We start from the raw sequence: 22,342 nt of genomic DNA on the forward strand, positions 1-22,342 counted from the left end.
CCAGAGCAAAGGCGGCCCATCAGAGGAGGTACGGCAGTGGGTAGAAACGGCCAAGCGTGGTCCCATCATCTTGCTCAAGGCTAAGGAGGGGCTGCCCTAGAAGATCATGACCTCCCATCAAAAGGAGGAGCAGGGCTTCCCTGGTGGCGCAGTGGTTGAGAATCCGCCTGCCGATGCAGGGGACACGGCTTCGTGCCCCGGTCCGGGAAGATCCCACGTGCCGCGGAGCGGCTGGGCCCGTGAGCCATGGCCACTGAGCCTGCGCATCCGGAGCCTGTGCTCCGCAACGGGAGAAGCCACAACAGTGAGAGGCCCGCGTACCGGAAAAAAAAAAAAAAAAAGTAGGAGCAGATCCTGAAGCACCTTACAGCTAACCACACTGCCCACAGCTATAGAGCTTTCTCGAAGTCCTTTCTTGAAGGGGGATCTGAGCAACGCCTCTCCCAGCTGCTACACAAAGATAAGACACTCTTGGTCGCCTACAGACCAAGCAGCTAACCACTACGCTACTCTGCTGTGCCCACCTTGAGCACAAAGTGACTGTTGTCTACCTCCCTCACTATAGAGATGGGCCAGAGAAGTTAACTAACTGGCCTGAGGTCACACAGCAAACCAACATTGGCTGTCTCCTTGCTTGGAGTTGACACACATTCTGGATTCCTGGGCTGTCTTCTCCGTGTTTGTCTTGGAACAGGGATCCCCAGTGCTGCAGTGCTGTGGTCTGGAAGAGTGTCTATCTGATTCTGGCCCCATCCTCACACACTCCCAAGACCCTGTGTCCTGAGAACACGGTGAATATTAAACAGAACCGGGTCTCCCCACATTCCCTCTTGGCCAGTTGGAGTAGACGCACTAGGGTGGCTGTGATGGACAGGTGGAGACATAAGGCAGGGGTAGTGGGGTTCAGCAGGGCTTCCTAGAGAGGAAGTGCTCTAGCTGAGGCTCGAAGATTGAGTAGATGTCTGAGTGGAAGACGACACGAACGGAGGACAAGGGGAAATGGAGGAGCACGTGAGCAGAGGTGTGGCGGGGAAAGCGTGGTCCACATTCTGAAAACAGCTAATGGCTCACGCACCCAGGGTGTCATGTCCACACCTGGCCAACAGGAATGGACACTGGATAGAGGCATGACCAGAAGATAAAAGGCATTCAAGAGAAGGGAAATGGGGAGCCCGTGAAGATTTCAGAGAAGGGAGGGACATGGTCAGGTATGCATTTTGAAAAGCTTCCTCTAGCGGCAATGAGGAAAGTGCATTGGATGGAAATAATACCAGGGCCAGGGAGAGCAGGGAGGTGGCTGGTGCAGCACCTGGGCAAAGATGGAGAGGGAGAGCTAACAGCCCACCAATGGAGGGAAGCGTCTGCAAGGACCCCTGTCAGTTCCTGGGTGAGTAGAGGAGACTGCCATCATCAAGAGGGAGAGCACACTGTGGCGGAGGGGAGACAGAGACTGTAATTGTGAGTGAGTTGACGGTGACAATAGCTGTGCAAGCGCTGATGGACAGAAACACTCAAGGATCAGGTGGTCCTGAGACTTTTTGGCTGGAGAAAGATATATGGGACCTAGGAAGATGCCAGTGGAATCTCGAGCCAGAATGTTGTGAAGTGAAAACGTGCACAGCAAGGAGAAAAGGAACCGATGGTGACAGGGTCAGTATTCTGCCAACTCCACCCATAGGGCGGTCCTGGACATGAAACGTTGAGATAGATCCATACCAGTTGGTAAGTAGCTGTTTCCTTAAGCCTCCTAGGTCTCCCTGCCCATCACCCTAGCGGCTCACTCAGGACACTGAATGGTTGCTTGACATTGTGACTTTCACTTGTGTGTGTGTGTGTGTGTGTGTGTGTGTGTCCCCGCACATGAGCGCATGTACAAACATATATACATGTGGGTCTTGAGGGGCATTGTTAGTTTGATAAATGTGGATCATGTTACACATACTTTTTTGCCTTTTGATACTCAACCATGCCTCATGGGACTCCCTCCAACTCACCTGATGTGGTACTTCCTGTTCGAAATGGCTGTATAATAATCCATGGTGTGTCTGTACCATAATGTATTCAACCATTCTTTTTTGTCCTCCTAACTGATTTGATAATGTTTGGGGGTCATGGGCTAGGACCCACGAGAAAAAGAAAGGAGACACTAAAGATGCAGAAGCAAGAAAGGAGGAGATGAAGAGGGGCCCCTGAGAAGGTGGGAAGGAGCAGAGAGAGGGACTCGCCTGTAACAGAAGGGAAAGTGCCTTCACACAGTGGGTCAGTGTGGCTTGGATGAGCTGTGTCTTTTCCACTATGCCCCTTCATTCTGGCCCCCCATCAATGTACTCTCCCTCCCACAGCCTGGGCAAGCTTCATAGAATGACACAGTCTTCTCCCTCAGATCAACAGCTCCAAGGATAAACACCCAAACACTTTCCCATGGCCAGGTACAGCCCAACTATACCACTTCCCTCTCCAAATTCAGGCTGCATCATCTCACCTCTGCTCCCTGAACTCCAGCCACTCTGGTTTCCTTTCTGCTCTGTAAAGGTACCATGATTCCTCTGGCCCCAGGGCCTTTGCACATGCTGTTTTGACCACATAGAATGCTTTTCCATCCTGTTTCCCCTTTACCTAATCTTCTGAAAGGCTCTTCGAAAAAATCATCAAAATATTGCCTGAGATTCTCTTAAGTCCATATTATAAGGATGCCCATGTTGTGCATGAGGTTAATACGTTCTGACTGGAAGCTAGAGAAAGTAAACAAAAACCTCCATTTTCTTCTCAGAAAAAGATTACATGTGAGGAAGGAGAATTATGCAGTGGTTGAAGGTCTCCTAATGACAGGTGCTCTTAATTTCAGCATTATACTTGCTTGTTTTCTGATGTATGGATATAGAAATATCTCTATAAATAGATTAAAGGAAAACCTGCCCATCAACAATTTAAATAAGGAAAACAAAGGATGAGATTGGAAGTCACCATGGCTCCCTCACTCTGGGCTCCAACAAAAGGAGATGGAGCATCCCTTTCCCACACCTCACACCTAAATTAGTCCCTGGGGACAAATGTCAGGGATGGCATTCTGCATTATTTTCCCTAAAACTATCCTCATTACAGCTGACCCATCCCAACGTACACACACACACACACACACACACACACACACACACACACACACACACACACCATGGAAAATCATCTTGCCTGGAGGTACCAGCCACCAGGCAGAAAACCCAGTGCAGCAGAGCCAGAAAGCACCTGGCTGATACAAACATCCTTTGGACCCAGGTTCAGCATCATTTCCTTGGAGAAACCCACCCCCTCACCTCCTGCTTTGGTCAGGTCTCCTACTCTAAACTACAAGCTCTATGAAGTGGAAGGCTTGCTTTCCTTGTTCACATCTGTATTCCCAGCTCTTTCATGTGTACCCATCTGGAACCTTTGTACAGTGTGATGCTTGAGCAATTGGCTCTTCTTCAGAGGTTGCCCAGGGCTCCTTGCAAGAAGTTTATATAATATATGTACTGTGATAATACATATCACAGTATTGGGGATGATAGCATATGCTCAATATTGTGAATAAATAAAAGGGGAGGATGCCAGGAGGGAAAGAAGAAGGGAGAGAGGGAGGGAGGGAAGGAGGAAGGAAGAAGGAAGAAAGGGAGAAATTCATGGAAATTTCCGGGCCAAGTGGCTTCATGTCTTTATCATTCATGCCCTTATTTTGCAGCCAAGACTTGGCTACTTTGACCACTACGTGTTGGAAGTTCCTGGAGAGCTTTAAACATGTTAATGCCTGAGCTTCACCCCCAGAAATTCTGATTCAACAGCCCAGGGTGAGGCCTGAGGCTAGAGCATTCTTGGGTACATCCAAGGATCCCGGGGTGGTTCTCACGAATGCATGTATAGCCGGGATGAGGGAGGCTGCTGCCTTGAGGCGTTAGTTCCTGCTCCATGCATGAACCCAGAAGGGAGAACCAAAGCCTTGGAGGCAGTTTCCTCCTGCTCTCACAGGCCCGGAAATTGAAGCTTAGTGAAAATGACCTGAGACAGGAGACTGGAGACTTGAAAACTGGACTAGGAGCCTCCCCTGTCTGCATTTGGTATTCTTACCGGAGAAATAGATGGCAAGAGATTTCTCTCTCCGCTTCCTAAATCCCACCCATCACGTTCACATTCTCATTTACTAGTTGATTGGGAGTGGTTACTTCTCTAACAAGCCCAAGAAAGACCTCCCAAAGGCTTCTGCCCACCTCGACTCTATAGGGCTTTGAGGATTCAGTAGTGAGGTACTAGTTATTGCCCTGGTCCTCCCCCTCTTCCTCCCCCCTTCCTCCTCCTCTCTCTCCTCCTCCTCTTGCTCCTTCCACAGTCAGAGCAGGGGAGGAAGGATGATATGTATATTCCCTAAAAATATATATGCTTCAGACCCTCTAGGTACATTATCCATCTTATTCTCTTCCAGGTAGGAGCCTTTATCCACCCATTTTACAGATTTAGGAAACTGAGGTTCAGATATCTTGACTTGCTCAGAGGTGCCCAGCCCAGGAATGGGAGGCCAACAGGCTTGGACCACACTGACTCAGAATTATGTGAGACATCCATGAGTCCACACAGCCTCCAGAAACCAGCATGACGCAGCCTCTGTCCTCTCGCACCAGGCCTGCACCTTGGCCCAGAGGGGCTCTGACAGAGCTGGCCCCAGTGTCAAACAGAGCTGGGTTCAAACTCCAACTCTGCCACTTGTGAACAGGCTGAGCCTGGGCAAGTACCCTCACATTTCTGACAATCGTGAGCAGGATTTTCTGAGAGAAAACAAAAGGGCTTTTTATAAACTGCAAAAAAAAAAATCCCACAGGAAGGGTGTCATAATAAAAATACCAATCTCATTACTATGTCGTGGAAGGTAAAGTGAATTTTTAAAAGTAAATTAGGTCAGTGTTCCCAGGCTTGCCATTATACTTATAATAAGGTTCAAATTCAGCAGCATGGTAGCATAACCCCATATGTCCCTGCACCAGGGGTCCCTCCCCACCCCCCTGACTTCACTCCTTCTCTTTTCCATTCCCACCAGGCCTTGGCACCAGCTGATTCCCCACCCCCGCCTGGGCTGCTCTCCCTGCAGCTCTTTCTCTGTCTGGCTCCTAATCATCATTCACATCTCAGCTCAAAGGTCACCTCCTCAGGGAAGCCCTCCCTGACCACCTCTCAACACTGTCATACATACACACCACCATGCTTTCTCACACTGGTTTATATTCTCCAGGATCTATGTTGCTATCCGAAGCTCTCTTGCTTATATATTTATTTGGATACTTGGTTATTGTTCGTCTTTCTCTTGTGGCAGATAAAGCCAGGGCCTCCACTGTCTTGTTCAGCATCTCATCCTCAGCAGCTAGAACTATGTCTGACTCAAAGTAGGTGCTCAATAAGTATGTGTTGAAAGAACGCTTGAGATGAAATGAAGTATATTGAATGCTTGACATAAAGCAAGCACTCAGCTTAAGACAAGCCTGGGTTGGCCAGAGGATGCTCTGGTCCTTCCTTACTGCCCTGCCACAGGGTCTGGGATTCTTCCGTTCTGTCACAAATGCAGCCACAGACAATACATAAATGGATGGGCGTGGCTATATTCCAGTAAAGCTTTATTTTAAGAAATACGTTGTGGGCTGATTTGGCTAGCAGGCCCTGGTCTGTTGATTCCTGGTTTAGGGGAGTCCTCCCTCTGGGATACCTCTTAAACAGGATGCAGGTTACAATCCAGGAACCAGCATTTACAAAGTGGTTGCATCTTAGTCCAGGCACCCGAAGCAGCCTGCGTCAGCAGGACCCTGGGCCCAAATTTCAGCAGAGGTACAGGCCATAAACTTTATTGTTCAGCAGGATGTTGCCCACCCCCAACCTAGCTTTCTGCTGATTTTCCAAAGAGCAATGGAGGTGGGCCCAGCGCTGTGATCACTGATGCGTCAGGGAAAGGGAGCCTGCACATTTAATTAAATGTTATTCAAGAAATAAAATTCAGGCCCTCAGCTGACAACGCAGAATATTAAAGCATCAATTTCCTTAAGGAAACCTGCCTTAATGAGATCCTCCAAATAAATGGAAAGGGAAAAAAAAAACATATTAATGCCAGCTGCTAATGTCAGCCCCATCAACCCAGAGCAATGTCTTTTTTGTGTGTGTGGTACGCGGGCCTCTCACTGTTGTGGCCTCTCCCGTTGCGGAGCACAGGCTCTGGACGCGCAGGCCCAGCGGCCACGGCTCACGGGCCCAGCCGCTCCGCGGCATGTGGGATCTTCCCGGACCGGGGCACGAACCCGCGTCCCCTGCATCAGCAGGCGGCCTCTCAACCGCTGCGCCACCAGGGAAGCCCCCAGAGCAATGTCTTGATCAACAAAAGCTGATGATATTGGTTTATAGGGAAAAAGAAGATGTGGAAGGCTCTGTCAGGTCCACTAGATTCCAGAGGCAGCCAGACCCCTGGAAAGAAGACCCTTTCTTCTCATGAGCCCCTAGAATGCGAAGCCCTACAAGTCACCCCCTCCTGGCCAAAGGTGCTAATAACTGAGTAGAGTGGAACTGGGAGGTCTGCAGTAGAGGGTCACAGGCCTTGGTCCTGTCCCAGGCAACCTTTCCATTAGCAGCTTGGAAATGTACAAGGGGAGACGTTGACCTCATCTGTTGAATAAGCTAAAGTTGGAGTTCAATTAGTTTATGTAAGATACCTGAAATCCTTAGAACAAAATAGATTCCTTGCCTTGCCTAACCCTTCAGTCACCTCTTTGCTAGAGAAACCAATGTGAATAAGATCAACTGACTGCAATTTTCATGGTTTTTACCATTCTTTTACGCCCTGTTCTATTATGAACAATACGTTATCTCTAATTTGACTCATTCATTATCTCAAATAAATATATTTTTAAAGGACACTTGAGATCACTACTGTAAATGAAAAACTGGTATAACTTTCCACCAGCCAAAAGCAGCCGTAAATACGATGAAAACTAGCATTGTTATTGTGGCTCAATATCATTGCCAGAAAAAGCCTGGGATTCACTCTCCTTGTTAATTAGAGAGATGAGGAAAAGTTAGAGAAGTGTTAACCACATACAAGAACCAGCTGAGATTTCCATATTATACGCTCAGCTATTCATTGACATTTAATGTCATGTCTCTATACCATGATCTATGCCTTAAGGCAGCGTGGAATCTGCTGCTGTTGCTTACACTCAAAAGTCCCCTAACTGAATACACAGTCTCCTGATGATCAGCTCTTCCCGTATCCCTGGTCCTATGACTTTTGCTTGCAAATGCTGTAGAGAAGCTTCATTCTGGGACATGAAATAAAACAAGGTTCAGTTTGGGGCATAGCCAGTTAACAGTAAGAGTCCACTAAGGTCTTTCTTGCTCCAAGTCAAATTGGCCGGGGAGCCAGGACAGGGCTGAACCCTTTCTGAATCGTTCAGTACTCTCTCCCTCTATGCAGTGACTGCCACCATGAGCATCAGATCTGCGGGTGTCGGATGATGCTTGACTAAACACAGCAATGCCCTCCTCTACTGCAGAGCCAGAGATGACTGCTGGTGTTTGGGAGGAAAGTCTCTGTGTACGTATTTTCCCATCTAGTTTTGTACGTAGAGACTGGAAACATTTCCCAGAATGACTAGAGAAAATGTCAGTCTTTATTATGGGCAAGATGAATCTGCTTTGGGGAAGTTTTATTGAATGTCCAATAGTCACGATTAGTCTTCATTGAATACTAAATATAAATATGAAGAATCAGAAAAGACAACCAGATTGTGAAAAATCTCCTAAATTTATTTTTGCAGTGCTGTTAAATCTACTTCTGATTAAAATAATTCATCACTTATCTATAGCAAGCAATACTGGATGGTTATCCATATGTGAATTTGTCTTAGAAATATGTACCAACTTAAAATGATTTTTAATAAAAAGACATTATTTTTAGCCAGCAATTTGGTTCCAAGGGCTGGTTGCTGACAGAGGGAAGGGAACTCTTCTATGAGTCAGTGAATGTTTTCCAGAAAATAAATTAAGGAGAAAACAAGAGAGGCAGCTAACTCCCGGTGTGATACAAATTCATTGTGCTTTACCTTTGCCTTGAGTTTCATTTTTCTTAACTTTTTTTTTAGGGGGGTGGGAGTGGATTGTGGCTGTGGTTTTGTTTTTAATCAAGTCAATCGGACAGCTCCTGATAACTCTGGCTGCGTTTGTAGTTTCCTTGAAAGTGTCATGACTTGGAGAAAAATCTGAGAAATGGCCTAGAATATGCCCACACTCAAAAAGTCTTTGGGATGACATTCAAGGCCCCTCACAACCAAATCTCCACCCACTATTCCCTGCTTCCCAGGTCCCCAAAGCTATGCTTCAGCTGCATTAAATTCTCATCTTTCTCCAGAATAGCAGGCATGTTCTCTGTGAAATAAAAGGGGGAGATAAGAACACGTATTTATATTTGCTTGCATTTGCATAAAGCTACTCTGGAAGGTTGCTTAGGAGACAAAAGAAAGTGGTGATATGCAGGGGGGTGGGATAGGGCAAGGAGTAGGGTGGGAAATGAATGGGTGGAGGTTGGGATGGAGAGGGAGGAAGATATTCACTATACACATTTTTTTGCCTTTAAACTTTTGAACTATGTGAAAGTATCACCCATTCAGAAATAAAAGGGAAGGAAGGAGAGAAAAAAGGAGGGAAGGAAGGAAGGATGAAGGACAAGAGAGAAGCAGGGAGGGAGGAATTCTCATTATTCTAGGAACACATTTCCAGGTCTTTGCCCTTGCTATTTCCACTTCCTGGATGACTTCTTCCACCTCTCACCCACACACATCCTTCCCTATTTTGCCAGGAAAACTCCTGTGGACGCTTCAGAACCCAATTCACATGCCACCTTCTTTGTGAATATGTCACCCAAGAAGAATTCCTCTGTGCTCCAAAGCACCCTGGTCAAAATGTATACTCCCCATAGGCACAGAACAGGAGATGCCTTGTTCTCTGTTGTAGCATCTCCCTTTATTATGGTCCCCAACACATAGTAGGAGCTTTATAAACATCTATCGAATGAATTAGGAGACATAAGGAGGCTGCATAACATAGTGGTTAAGAGCACGAACATTGGTGTCAGGCAGACCTGACTGATAAGGGCTGTGTGACCTCGGAAATGTGAACTAGCCTCTCTGAGATTCATCTCCTCCCCCCAAGGGGTGTGGCAAAGACTCAATAAGGTAACTTACGCGCAATGAACATGCAGTGTTAGCTATATTATAGTGGCTGTACTTGCGGTGTCAGTTGTCACACTGTGTGAAAGTCCGCTGCCACATTTCTGCCTCCACCTCCAGGCTAGAGGTTCTTGAGGGTAGGGACTCTGTTTGCTCCATCTCTGTTGCATTTCTGCAGCACCTGGGCAAGAAGCTCTACACTAGAAGCCAGCCAGAAAGCAGTTCTCAGAAGGGTTTGTAGACTGACTTAAAAAGGGAGCAAATGAATAAGAAGCCTTCTACCAGAGGGGAAGGAGGAAGTGAAACAAATGAACAGGTAGGAATCACTCTTGCTGATAACTGGGACCCCAGAAGCACAAAGCACCCAGAGCTGGAAGAGAACAGAAGCCAGACGTCGGCCCTGCAGCCATCCCCTTAACGGGGATTCAAGATGAGTTGAGAGCTGTAGCCTGAGCTTGACGGTCCTTCAGTAGGAGCCCTGCTCAGCCAGCCCTCACCCACTCACTTCCTCCTGCAGGGCGGCGCCTGGTACCTCAGCCCTCTGTTCCCTGGCCTCCTTGCCCTGGCACCCCTCTCCTGCTGTGGCTTTTCCCCACGTGCCACCTGCCCCAAACCCAGCATGTGCAACCTTCCTTACCCCACCTCCCCATCCACTGGGCACCGGTCCAGTTCCCTGCACTGGACCTTGATCTTTTACAAACAGCATGGGTAGCTCCTGTTTCTCAAGCCTGTACCCCACACTTTGCAGGTGTTATCGTGTAAGTGTCATTTCCCCCGTTTTACAAAGGGGAAAACTAAGGATCAAAGAAGTTCAATGACTTCCTCACTCTTGCATAACTATTAAGAGGTCAAAGCCAGGATTTAATCACACAAGTCTGTTTGATTCTGAGACAAGGGCTCCTAACTACACCCCAAGTCCCCTTCCCTCTGAGACCCACGGCAGAAGCTTGATGAGTTTCACCCTTAGTCCATCCCAATAGCTCTTTCAGATTGCCTATTCCAACTGGGAATGCAGCATCTCGGGCAAGGCATCTTCTACGATCTTCTTGAATACCTTCCTAGATGGGGAGCTGACTCCCTCACTGCCTATTCCCCTCTAGTTTATTTCCACTGCGCTGGTAGGCAAGCTGATGCTCCTTGGAGCCTCCTAGACCAGCTGGAGGGTCTCTGCTGCCCTCGCCCTGTCTCCTGTCTCCCAGAGTTCAGCCTGACACTCACGTTCAGAGGGAAGCCTCAATCCCTCGTGCCCTGGGCACAGTGCTACACATATAATGCTTGAGATGGCTGTCTCTGAGTTTTTGCCTGGGCAACCAGACCTCCAAAAGAGGGACCCTCCCCTGCCCAGGCTGTAGCTGATGTGCCCAACTATTCCTTCAAATGACTGTGTTGACACATCAGAATGTACCTTGGGTGGCTGGGATGGCAGGCAGCTCTCTGGATGAAGAAGTATTAATTGTCCTGGGTGTGTGAATCCAGCTCTCATTTACTCCATTCACTGTCTTTCATTAAATAGTCACTGTGAATATACTGTGCCGGGCACCGAAGACGGAGACATAAATCAGACAGTCTCTGACCTCAGAGAGATTCCCATGGAGTCAGAGTCCTAGAATTGGAAACAGAGACACAAATGCAACATGGAAAGAAGAACTGATGACACTGTAATTAACAACACTTTGCATCATTCTTAACGCTGTCGCCTTGCCCTGCAGACTGTGCCCTGGGGCAGACCGTGTCAGCCTTGTCGATCACCGTTTTTTCTTGCACAGAGCCACGCTCAATGGGAACTCAACGCTGATCCGGTGAATGAATGAATGAACGAACAAACGAATGAATGAATAAATGTCCTAGAAGTCTACACAATGTGCTGCTGGAACACGGGGGCAGACACCAAACTCCTCGGAAAAAAAGAGTGCTGAGCAACGAGTTTAACTTCATGGCTCATGTGCCAGCGGGGGTGGGAACTGGGGGCTCAGGAAGCTGCAACGACCAGAAGGAGCTGCCCAGACGAAGGCAAAGAAATTCAGCAAAGGCTGAAGTGTTTGGGGAGCTACAAGTGTCTTCGTGTGACTGCGAATAGCAATTCAGTGCTGTGCCAACACACTTAATTATCTGAATTCTGAGCACAGCACCGAGTCTGAAGTAGAAGCCACAGTGGTTTACACGTAGGAAAGGGGAGGGGCTGTGTCCACACCCGCCAGGAGCAAACTCCCTTCCTATCCCGTCTCCTTTTGCCCAGCCTGGGTCCCTGGACCCGCAGACATGACCTTGAGCATCTGCCTCCCATGGGATGGAGACTGCCAGTGCCTCTCAAGCAAACAGGCACGTGCTCTCTCCAGTGACTGGGCAAGTGACGCGCCCTTTCCTGCGGCTGACAGATCCCTGGGCTGCTCATCGACCAGTGTGCCCAGCCCCAAGCCCTGTGATTAGCCAGGGTGTGGTGACAGCTGGCTGACATTAATTATCTGTGAGTTAGAGGCATCTGAAAGCACAAGCAGAGGGCTGTCAACAGAGCAAGGCAGCATGATGATTGCTCCTGGGCTTTGCATCTGGGGCCATGGGCAGGGACGGGGGCTTTCAGGTTCACGGAGGGGTGGGCAAGGCCAGCAGCCCTTCCCAGCAGTCTCCAGGGCTGCCCACCAACAATCTCTGGGTTAATTCACAAGAAGGTCAGGCAAGCGGTGGCGATCAATGCATTACCCAACACCCTGCCCAATGCCCCATCCATCACCACATCCTGACGGTTTGGCCTCCTAAATAGTTCTCACATCTGTCCACTTCTCTGCATCCCAGTGAAGGCAGCCCAGTCTCCCAGCATTGCGATTGCCTCCTCTCTTGTCCTTTCCTCTACTCAGGCCCCCCTCTACACACAGCAGCCACAGAGCCGACCTTCAAAGTCCAAGTCAGACCCTGCCACTGCTCTGCTCAGAACCCACCCTCCCTGCAAACCCAGCCTGTGGCCCTGCTGGACCGTCCAGCTTCATCTCCACCCCAGACCTCTGCTCTCCCATCACAGTCACTTTCAATCGTTCTCCCAACTGTGCCTCTTGCCGTGTGGCTTTTGCCCGTGCTGTCCCCTCTGAGTGAAATGCTCTTCCCTCTCTCCCCTATGCTCTAGGGTTCCTTAAATCTCATATCATGTGTCTCTTCCTCCACAGGGCATCCCTCAACCCCAAACCAGGACAAGTTCCTTTGTCTCACAAGGAGACAGTGCAAGGTAGTGGCCAAGGGCAGGGAAGCTGGTGTCAAACAGCCTAGATTCAAGTCCCAGTCCATCCCTGACTGTGTGACACTAGACAAGGTGCTTAACCTCTCTGAACCTCAGTTTCCTCCTCTATATAATTGGAGATGACAATAATACCAATCCCACAGGGTTGTTTTAAGGACTAAATGAGTTAGTAGAGGTAAAAGGCACTTGGAGCCAAGGCTTGCAGTGTGTGCTATAAAAGCAATGGCTGTTGATGTTTATATAGTTCTTGTTTCTCTGTTTGTAACCATACCCTCCGGAATGGAATAATTTGATTAATTCTGTCTTCTTCAATATGCTCTAGGCCAGGGCATCTCAATAAATCAGCACTATTGACATTTGGGGATGGATAATTCTTCTGTTGCGGGGCTGTCCTGTGTATTGTAGGATGTTTAGCAGCTTCTGTGGCATCAACTCAGGAGATGACGGTAGCATCCTTCTCATTGTGACAACCGAAAATGTCTCCAGACTCTGTGCAATGTTGCCTGGGGAAAATCAACCTGTGCAAGACCCCTGCTCTGGTCTCTCTGAGAGCAGGGAGTGTAGGTGGTCTCCTTCACAATTTCCTCACAGCACCTCACGTTTAGCCCGCAGTAGGTGAGCACTCAGTAGATATTAAATGAATCAATGAATGCGGGAATGAATGAACACATCCCCAGAGACATCTGTAATATAAGGGTCTCGGGGGATATGAAATCAGAAGGTCTGGGGCCAAGTCCTGCCTCCACTAGTCCAAGACGGGGGGCACCTGGGGCAAATCATTTCACTCCTCTGAGCCTCAGTGCTCTCCTCTATGAAATGGGGGGGTTGCTAACGATGCTGATCTCTCTCCCATCACATGGGGTGGTAGTTGGCCCGTTTGAAACTGATAGAATGATTTTGCTCCTATCACCGCAGCCCGCCTTGTCTGGCATCATCTGGGCTGTGATGGGCATGGGCCTGTAATATATGTTGTACATAAGGAGCATAATATATCCCTTCCTCTCCCTTTTAATATTGCTGTAAATATGTCTTATGGGGGAGATCATCGAGATACAGCGCGAGTCATGGTGATGATGGAGTCAGACGGATGGACTCTCTCACCTGTCAGGAGGGCAGTTCCCCTGTCGCTGCTCCACTATGAATGGTGTCTTGGGGAGATTGTTGTGTGGTGTATTTTGAATTATGGTGAGCCCCGAGCACTTAATTACATGGTGTTTCTAATAAGGAGAGGAGCCGCGTGGTAGCAGGAAAGCACACTGTGCTCCAGAGCTTTGCCCACCCAGCTTCAAATCCTGGCTATGATGCTCCCCACTGGGTGAGCTCAGGCACATCACCTACCTTCTCTGGACCCCAGTTACTTTATCTGTTAAATGGGGGCAGAGAGGAGTGTCACAGCACAATAAGATATTCGGAAGGGACATTGGTTTAGAGGAGGGGCAAGGCTGGGTGGGAGAACGGGATGACTCCAGTAAATTCCAGGTATCTGTCAAATGTGCTAACAGGGTTTATCTGCAGGAAATGATCCCATCCATAGAAGATCAATGATTTGACTCCTAAGATGAACTGGTTCTCCCGCTTTCCACTAGCTCTTCAGGGGTCACATGGCACAGTTTCTAACGTCCCTAGAAATTGGGAATTTGGCTCAGTCACCCCGGTCTCTGTTTTCGTGTTCCCAAAATGTGAACTGGAAATGATAAGGACTTCTGTGTCGGGGTGGTCTTAGTCCAATGGCATGGAAGATACTCCAATCAGTGAAAGATTGGACGCCCCACGTACGAAATCTCTTCCATCCCGGAACAGAACTTACCTTTCCTGTCTTCGTTGCAAGCCCTTAGCCCCTTCCCAACAGAACAAAATACAGAGCTGACACACACACCCACAATTAAATTTGGGGGGCTCTCGTAAAGGCTCAGGCTACCCAAGATTTGCCTGTCCGTGTCCAGAAGTAAGGGTCTCAATAATTCAATTCTAGTACCTGGTTGCAGCCCAGAATTAATTCAAGACACTCTAAGTGGAGACCCCAGGGCACAGAGCTGCTCGCTGGGCTTCCTGGGCCAGAGGCATCTCATTAAAAACCAGGTCCCCTGCTCACTGGGCTCCCCCACTGGGCTGAGGCCACTCCTCTGAGCTTCAGGCCACTTAACCAGCCCAATGCCCCAATGTTCCACCCAAAGGAGGGGGCACAGCCCACAGTTTTGCTAAATGTTACCATTGGGGTAAAACTGGCAAAAGTATACAAAAGATTTCTCTGCGTTATTCCTTACAACTATGTGAATTTAGAATTATCATAAAACAAAAACAGATCGCTGGGCCCCATTTCCAGAGTCTGATTCAGTAAGTCTAATGTGAAACTTGCATGTTTCATCACATTTCTCTTTTCCCCAGCTTTATTGAGATTTAATTCACATATAACATTGTGAAGGTTAAGGTGTACAACATGATGATTTTTTTTCCACACTTCTTTTATTTTTTTTTAAATTGTAGTTGATTTCCAAAGTTGCATTAGTTTCTGGTGTATAGCAGTGATTCAGATATAGATACAGATATAGACATAGATATAGATACTTTTTCAGATTCTTTTCCATTATAGTTTATTACAAGACATATTCCACGTATAAGTGATATCATATGATATTTGTCTTTCTCTGTCTGACTTACTTCACTTAGTATGATCATCTCTAGTTGCACCCATGTTGCTGCAAATGGCATTATCTCATTCTTTTTCATGGCTGAGTAGTATTCCATTGTGTGTGTGTGTGTGTGTGTGTGTGTGTGTGTGTGTGTGTGTGTGTGTATACACACACCACTTTGGAGATCAATCTGGAGTCCAGGTTGTCACCTGGGCTTCTGACTTACCACTATGACTGACTATACATCCAGAGGTTCCAACAGCGCCCTCCTCGGGTTTGATCAATTTGCCAGGGTGGCTCACAGAACTCAGAGAAACATTTTACTTATTAGATCACCAGTGAGTTACAGAAGCATTTAACTCAGGAGCAGCCAGGGGGAAGAGAGGCACAGGGCAGGGTATGTGAGAAGAGGTGCAGACCTTCCATTCCTCTCCAAGAGCTCCACTCTCCCTGAATCTCCATGTGCTCACCAACCCAGAAAGTCTCCAAACCCAGTCCTTTTGGGTTTTATGATGACTTCATTACATAGGCATGATTGATTCAATCACTGGCCATTGGTGGTTGAACTCAATCTCCAGCCCCTCCCCTCCCTTCCCTGGAGTCTGAGGATGGGCCTGAAAGTTCAAAGCCCCTACTGGTTGACTCAACTAGTAATCAACCCACAAAAGTCACCTCGTTGACATAACTAAAGACACCTTTCTTGCTCTCATAGCTTAGGAAATTCCAAGAGTTTTAGGAGCTCTTTGGCCAGAAACAGGGACAGTAACCAAATATATATATATATATCTTATTATAAATCACCATATCACAGTGATGGTGATGATAAAGAAGAAGATAACAATGACAATGACATCAACCGTTATAGCATTCATCAGTTACATACTGTGCACCAGGCTCTTTACATTGTGAGTACACGGTGCTATACGTACTGTCCTTATAAATGGAGACTCGGAAGTTAAAATACTTGCCAAGATCATGCAGCTGGTAGGTGATGGTGCCTGGACATTGATTCAAATCATTCACTCTTCACCAACATGTCAGCGATTGAAAACCAGTATCCACTGCTAAACTCCAGCCTGCAGATGTATGTTGTTTGACTAGCAGAGTGATTTAAATTTTTGGAATTTGTTTTCAATATTTAAATATAAGATTTGGGTGTTTTTTAAAATTTTCATATTACTCGAAGTCCTTGTTTCTGGCTTTTGGAAAATTCAGAACATCGGACATCAGCAAGCCAGGATCCCCACGTGATAACTATTGGCCAGGGCTGCCCACTTTAGACCCAGCTTGGGCTCACACCATTTTGCCAAAGTCCATACACAGGCTATTTCTCTTCTTAGGTTGTAGGCTGGCTCCAAAAGCACTTGCATTTTCAAACTTACCATTTCCACAACATTACCATGACCGCAGGCTGGTGGTCAGCCATCTGGCTTTTAGACGCTACTGAGTGTCTGGCCCAAGGATCGGTGGCTGGCTCTGGGACCTCATTGACCTTCCATATCTCTGGGGAGGCCCGCTGGAGGGCCGGTGTGGGCTGTGCCTGATGGTAATCCAAGGAACTGGTCCAGAAGCTGCCATGGCATTGCCCTTAAAAAGCATGACATGAACTTAGATCCAAAGATGAAAATGGTTTGGGAGGTGGCAGGTCCTGTGCTCTCCGCACTGTGTCTGCTGGGAGAAAACAATCCATCTGGCGCGAACAAGATCAATGCCAGCTCAGTGAATTCCCCCAGAAACTGTGAAATTGCATAAAAGATTTGATCAAAGTTCCCCATCAGCCACCAAGCTGTAATGACTTCTGTGATTTTTCACAACCGGATTTTAATGTTTATGTTTATTATTTAGGGACTGATGGAGCACAGGCAATGCCTCAGCCTCTGGATGCCTCTCTCCTTCTCTCCCGTGAAGCACTTCAAGAACTCGGAAAAACTCAGTTGCAAAGGAAAAGCATTTGGCTCTCAATGTTTCATGTTTTGTTCCCACTCCCCAGGCTTGGAGACAGCTCAGGAACTTAATTAAAATCAGCGGAGAAAAAGAATTGAATAAATCACAACATGAATATCTCTGAAAGTCTATATCGCAGCGCAGCGGCGTGGAGGTGAACAAAAGATGCTCTGTTCCCTCTCTCCCTCTGGAAAGGGGAAAAATTAAAATTAACTCAGAGCACACTTGATATCTCTCTCTCTCTCTCCCTCTCTCTCCCTCTCTCTCTCCCTCCCTCCTCTCTGAAAGCAGGAATAGGAGAGAGAGACTGTCAAGAGGTTAAGGGTATGGATCTGGCCCTCATTCCCAAAAGAGGTCACTAGACACAGAAAAGACCCCCAACCGTCACTGAATGTAAGACACGTGACATATTTCTCCCTCCAACAATGCTACAGAGTCATTACGGTCAAGCACCATTTTGCAAATTAGGTTAAGAAATTTTCCCCAAGTTTACCTGGCCTTCAGGTGGCACCTGATGCCCATTATTTACCTTGAATTCAGCAAGATATCCTTCCCCAAATAGCCCAGTAGATTCTCCCTAGCACATGTGCACAAATTACTTCCAGGGGATCTGAGTCACACCCAGAAAGGGATGGGAGAGGACTCCACAGGACCACCAGCCTGGCCCCTGCCTCTCGGCACAATCACTTCACCACTCTGTCCCCACGAGGACCGGGCTCGCTCCTTTCGGTTGCCAGAGGAGGAAACTCTCCTCCAGCCTTGAAAATGCACTTAAGCGTCTAACATCCCGCATTCTCCACGGAGCAGAGCTTGCTCAAATCTAATCTGAATCTTTTGGGCTGCGGGCTGGATCTTGTCCTTAGGGTAAATCTGAAAATGAGTGACAGATCCTTTCCTTCTTTCATCCCTCCCTCCCTCCCTCCATCCTTGTCAAAGTTCTGCCCTCTTGCCTCTTAAAGCAGGTGAAACACCCAACCCAGTGCCTGGCACAAAGCTTGTGTTTATTAAATATTAATTTATTGTGTTTGTTTCTTCCTTCCACCGTGCCTGCGTTCTGGGGTGGGGGGCACTCACCGGCCACCCCATCCTTCTCTTGGAGTTATTCAGTCTCGAGAGAAGGACCATGCTTAAACACAGAGCTGCAATAAAGGGATGTAGATGTGATAACAGAGCTAAAACTACTGTGGCATCTCAGGGAGAGACCTGCTCTGCCTTTCGTGACCCAGTCTCCAGCATGCCCCCACCTAAAACCTTCTGGTTGCCTTTAGGACAAAGGTTGGATCCCTGGGTCCGCCCTGATCTGGCTCTACCTTATGGTGTCCTCCCTTCTCTCACGGCAACCTCACTCCCTGCCCTGAGGGTCCTCACACAAACTCTTTCTTCCTCCTGAACTATTCTTGCCTCCCCACTTTATCTGGCCATATCTTATTTCTCGTCCATACTCTGCTTAAATGCCACTTTCCCAGGAAGCCCTGCGGGACCCCCACCCCAAACAGGTGCAGGTCCCTTGCTATGTGCTCAAGCTACCTCACACCAGATAGTCTCCTTTTTAAACACTTGCAACATTGAATGAATAGTTACTCTTCAATATCTGTGTTTTCTGCTTGACCATAAGCATCCTGAGGGCAGGGAAGACGTCACAGGAGCCGATATTTTAGTTGGGGCTTGATGGTTAGATAGAAGAGACCAGTGGGAGAGGGACAGTCAGATGAAACATGAACATAAAAGGTGTTCTGGGGCTTCCCTGGTGGCGCAGTGGTTGAGAGTCCACCTGCCGATGCAGGGGACACGGGTTCGTGCCCCGGTCTGGGAGGATCCCACGTGCCGCGGAGCGGCTGGTCCCGTGAGCCATGGCCGCTGAGCCTGAGCGTCCGGAGCCTGTGCTCCGCAACGGGAGAGGCCACAACAGTGAGAGGCCCGCGTACCGCAAAAAAAAAAAAAAAAAAAAAAAAAGTGTTCTGGGGTTGGATCATTGCATCTGTATTAGTGAACTCTTGCCCCAATAACGCCATTACACAAACAGCCTGACGCTCAGCCACTTACAGCAAAAAGCATTTATCCCCACGCTCCTGGGACTGCAGCTAGGCTGATCTAGGGTGTCCTTGCGCTCTGCTGTGAGCTGTAAGTAGGCTGCACTAGGCTCCAGGCTCTGGGTCGGCTTCAGTTCACACATGGCTCAGGCTCCAGGGTTCGTTCACGGTCCAGACGGAAGGGGGTGTAGCCACCTGGAGCACGTCCTTCTCGTGGCAGATCATGTTATAGCTAAAACTGACTGGACTAGCTCGGTCTCCATCACCTTACGCTTCACTTGCATGCCCTCTTTTCATATGTTTTTCTCTTTCTTCTGTTAGTGATTCCTTTGCACCTAATTGCTTAGAGTAACTCATTTGTTAGTTAAAGCTATATCAGGCACCTGGTGTTTTTCCTCTTTGAAACATTCCCTGACATTCCTCTTCTTTGAAGCATTCTTCACTCCGGAAGAGAAGGTCACTGTACAATAACCCCAAAGACCACCAGAGCCCATCTCCGGACCTCCCGATGCTGGCCTTGACGGCTTTGAAATGTTCCATGAGAAGAGAAGAATGCAGACCCCGCACCTGCCCCGATCCTTATCAAGAACCCTATTTTGAGCTAACACTATAAGGTTTACTCACTGAACCCTTTCAGGGAGGACACAGTCTTGAGGGCATTAGCCTGTTGTGTCCTCCTTTGCCTGGCAAAGCAATAAAGCTACTCTTTCTTCTTCACGAAAAACTCTGTCTCCATGATTTTGATTCGGCACTGGTGTACAGAGACGAAGATTTCGGTAGCAATCACCTGAGAGAGGCGAACACTCAGGAACATGCGAGTGTCCAGCCTTGGCCCAGAATGGGCACTCGACACTCTCATCCCCGCTCCAGGCCGTGCCCAACATGGATGGGGTGGGGAAATGTGTTCTGCCTCCACTGGGAAGAACTCAGAGTCATGTGGCCAAGAGCACAGATATAGAGTTTAACCCTGGGAGGGTGTGAATACTGGGAAAATGACTCCATCCCTCACAGCAAGAGCAGGGTGAGCAAGACGAAGACTCAAAGATGGCATCTAGGTTTTTATTTGTGGCAGAAATGTGTGACATTCTGGAAAATATGGGAAGAAGAGTACACTTGAGGGTGATGTTGAGTTCTGCTCTGAGCATGTTGACTGCATATAGTTCATCATCATATGTCATTAGGGAATTGCAGATTAAAACAGCAATGAGATGTCACTACCCACTTATTAGAATGACCAAAATCCAAAAAACTGGCAACACTAAATGCTGGTGAGGAGGTGGAAAAGCAAGAACTCTCATTGCTGGTGGGAATGCAAAATGGTGTTGCCACTTTGGAAGACAGTTTGGTAGTTTCTTACAAAATAAACCATACTCTTTCCATATAATCCAGCAATTTTACTACTTGGTATTTACCCCAAAAGTTGAAAGTTTATGTCCACACAAAAATCTTCACACATGACAATAGCCAGGACATGGAAGCAACCTAAATGCCCATCAAGAGACAAATGGATAAACAAGATGTGGTACATATATACAATGGAATATTACTCAGCCATAAAAAAGAACGAAATTGGGTCATTTGTACAGATGTGGATGGACCAAGAGACTGTCATACAGAGTGAAGTAAGTCAGAAAGAGAAAAACAAATATATATTAATGCATTTATATAGAATCTGAAAAAATTGGTATAGACGATCTTATTTACAAAGTAGAAATAGAGACACAGACATAGAGAACAAACATATGGATACCAAGGGGGAAAGGCGGGGGTGGGGGGATGAATTGGGAGATTGGGATTGACATATATACACTATTGATACTTTGTATAAAATAGATAACTAATGAGAACCTACTATATAGCACAGGGGACTCTACTCAATGCTCTGGTGACCTAAATGGGAAGGAAATCCAAAAAAGAGGGGACATATGTATACATATTGCTGACTCACTTTCCTGTACAGTAGGAACTAACAAAATATGGTAAAGCAACTATACTTCAATAAAAAAATTTTTTTAATAAAATATAAATTTAAAAAAATCTTCACACAGATGTTTGTAACAGTTTTGTTCATAACTGCCAAAACAACCAAAATGTCCTTCAAAAAGTGAATAAATAAATGGTGTTACATTCAAAAATGAGGATTATTTAGCACTAAAAAGACATGGGCTATCAAACCATTGAAAAACATGGAGGAAACTTCAATGCATATTACTAATTAAAAGAAACCAATCTGAAAAGGCTACATTCTGTATGATTCCAACTATATGACATTCTGGAAAAAGACAAAACTATGGAGACAGTAAAAGGATCAGTGGTTGCCAGGGGTTAGGGGGACAGGAAGGAATAAATGAGCAGAAAACAGAAATTTTAGAGCAGTGAAACTATTCTGTGTCATACTACAATAGTGGATACATGTCATTATACATTTGTCCAAACCCATAGAATGCACAACACCAAGAGTAAACCCTAATGTAAGCTATGGACTTTAGGTGATAATAATGTGTCAGTGTAGGTTCATTGACTGTAAGAAAGCTACCACTGGTGCAGGATATCGATACTGGAGCAGGTTGTGAATGTGCGAAGATGGGGCGTATGGGAACTCTCTGTACTTTCTGCTCAGTTTTTCTATGAAACTAAAATTGCTCTAAAAAATAAATTTCATTAATTTAAAAACAAAAACAATAATAATTCACCCAATTTTTTTGGTCTACCACGTGTCATGTGTGAGGCGTGACATGGGGGCAAGCCCAAACCTTCATTGTGAGATGATTAATAGGGAAACCGGTCCAACTAGTCATCCATCCTTCCACCCATCCACCCATACATCCATTCATCAATTCATTTATTTGTTCACTAACACAGCCAACAGCAATGCCACTGAACAGCATCTCAATATAGGACAGAATGTGGTTAGACAACAAGTATTTGTGAAGTGCCTATGGTATTTCAAACACTATCCCAGGATCTGGTGTACAATAGTAAACAAAAATAAAAAATCTTCGCCTTATGAAATTCACAATCTGGTGAAGAGACAATGAGTAAACAAATAAGTTTGATAACATATTAGTGTAATAGTAGGGTGGGGTAAGAGGTATAATTTCAAATAGAGTTGGCAGGGATGGTGTTGAAAGATGATACATGAGAAGACTTAAAGGAGGTGAGAGAAAGCCATGAGGATAGCTGTGGGAGAAGTATTCTAAGCAGAAGAAACAAATGCAAAATCCCTGAGACGGGAACATGTACAAGTAACAGCAAGGAGAGTGCTGGGAGGTAAGAGCAGAGGGGAACAGA

The 22,342-nt window shown here is 46.9% G+C and overlaps 1 long non-coding RNA gene across 1 annotated transcript in view; it reads right to left on the minus strand.

The window, feature by feature from the left end:
- Positions 1-14,922: 14,922 nt before the first annotated feature.
- Positions 14,923-22,342, minus strand: part of LOC136792590 (uncharacterized) — a 125,744-nt gene continuing 118,324 nt past the window's right edge. Inside the window, exon 3 of the long non-coding RNA XR_010836587.1 lies at positions 14,923-17,208. This is a non-coding gene — a long non-coding RNA (uncharacterized lncRNA). The remainder of the gene's footprint in view (positions 17,209-22,342) is intronic.

Source organism: Kogia breviceps, chromosome 14 (assembly GCF_026419965.1).
Source record: "Kogia breviceps isolate mKogBre1 chromosome 14, mKogBre1 haplotype 1, whole genome shotgun sequence".
NCBI classification, from domain to species: Eukaryota; Metazoa; Chordata; class Mammalia; order Artiodactyla; family Physeteridae; genus Kogia; species Kogia breviceps.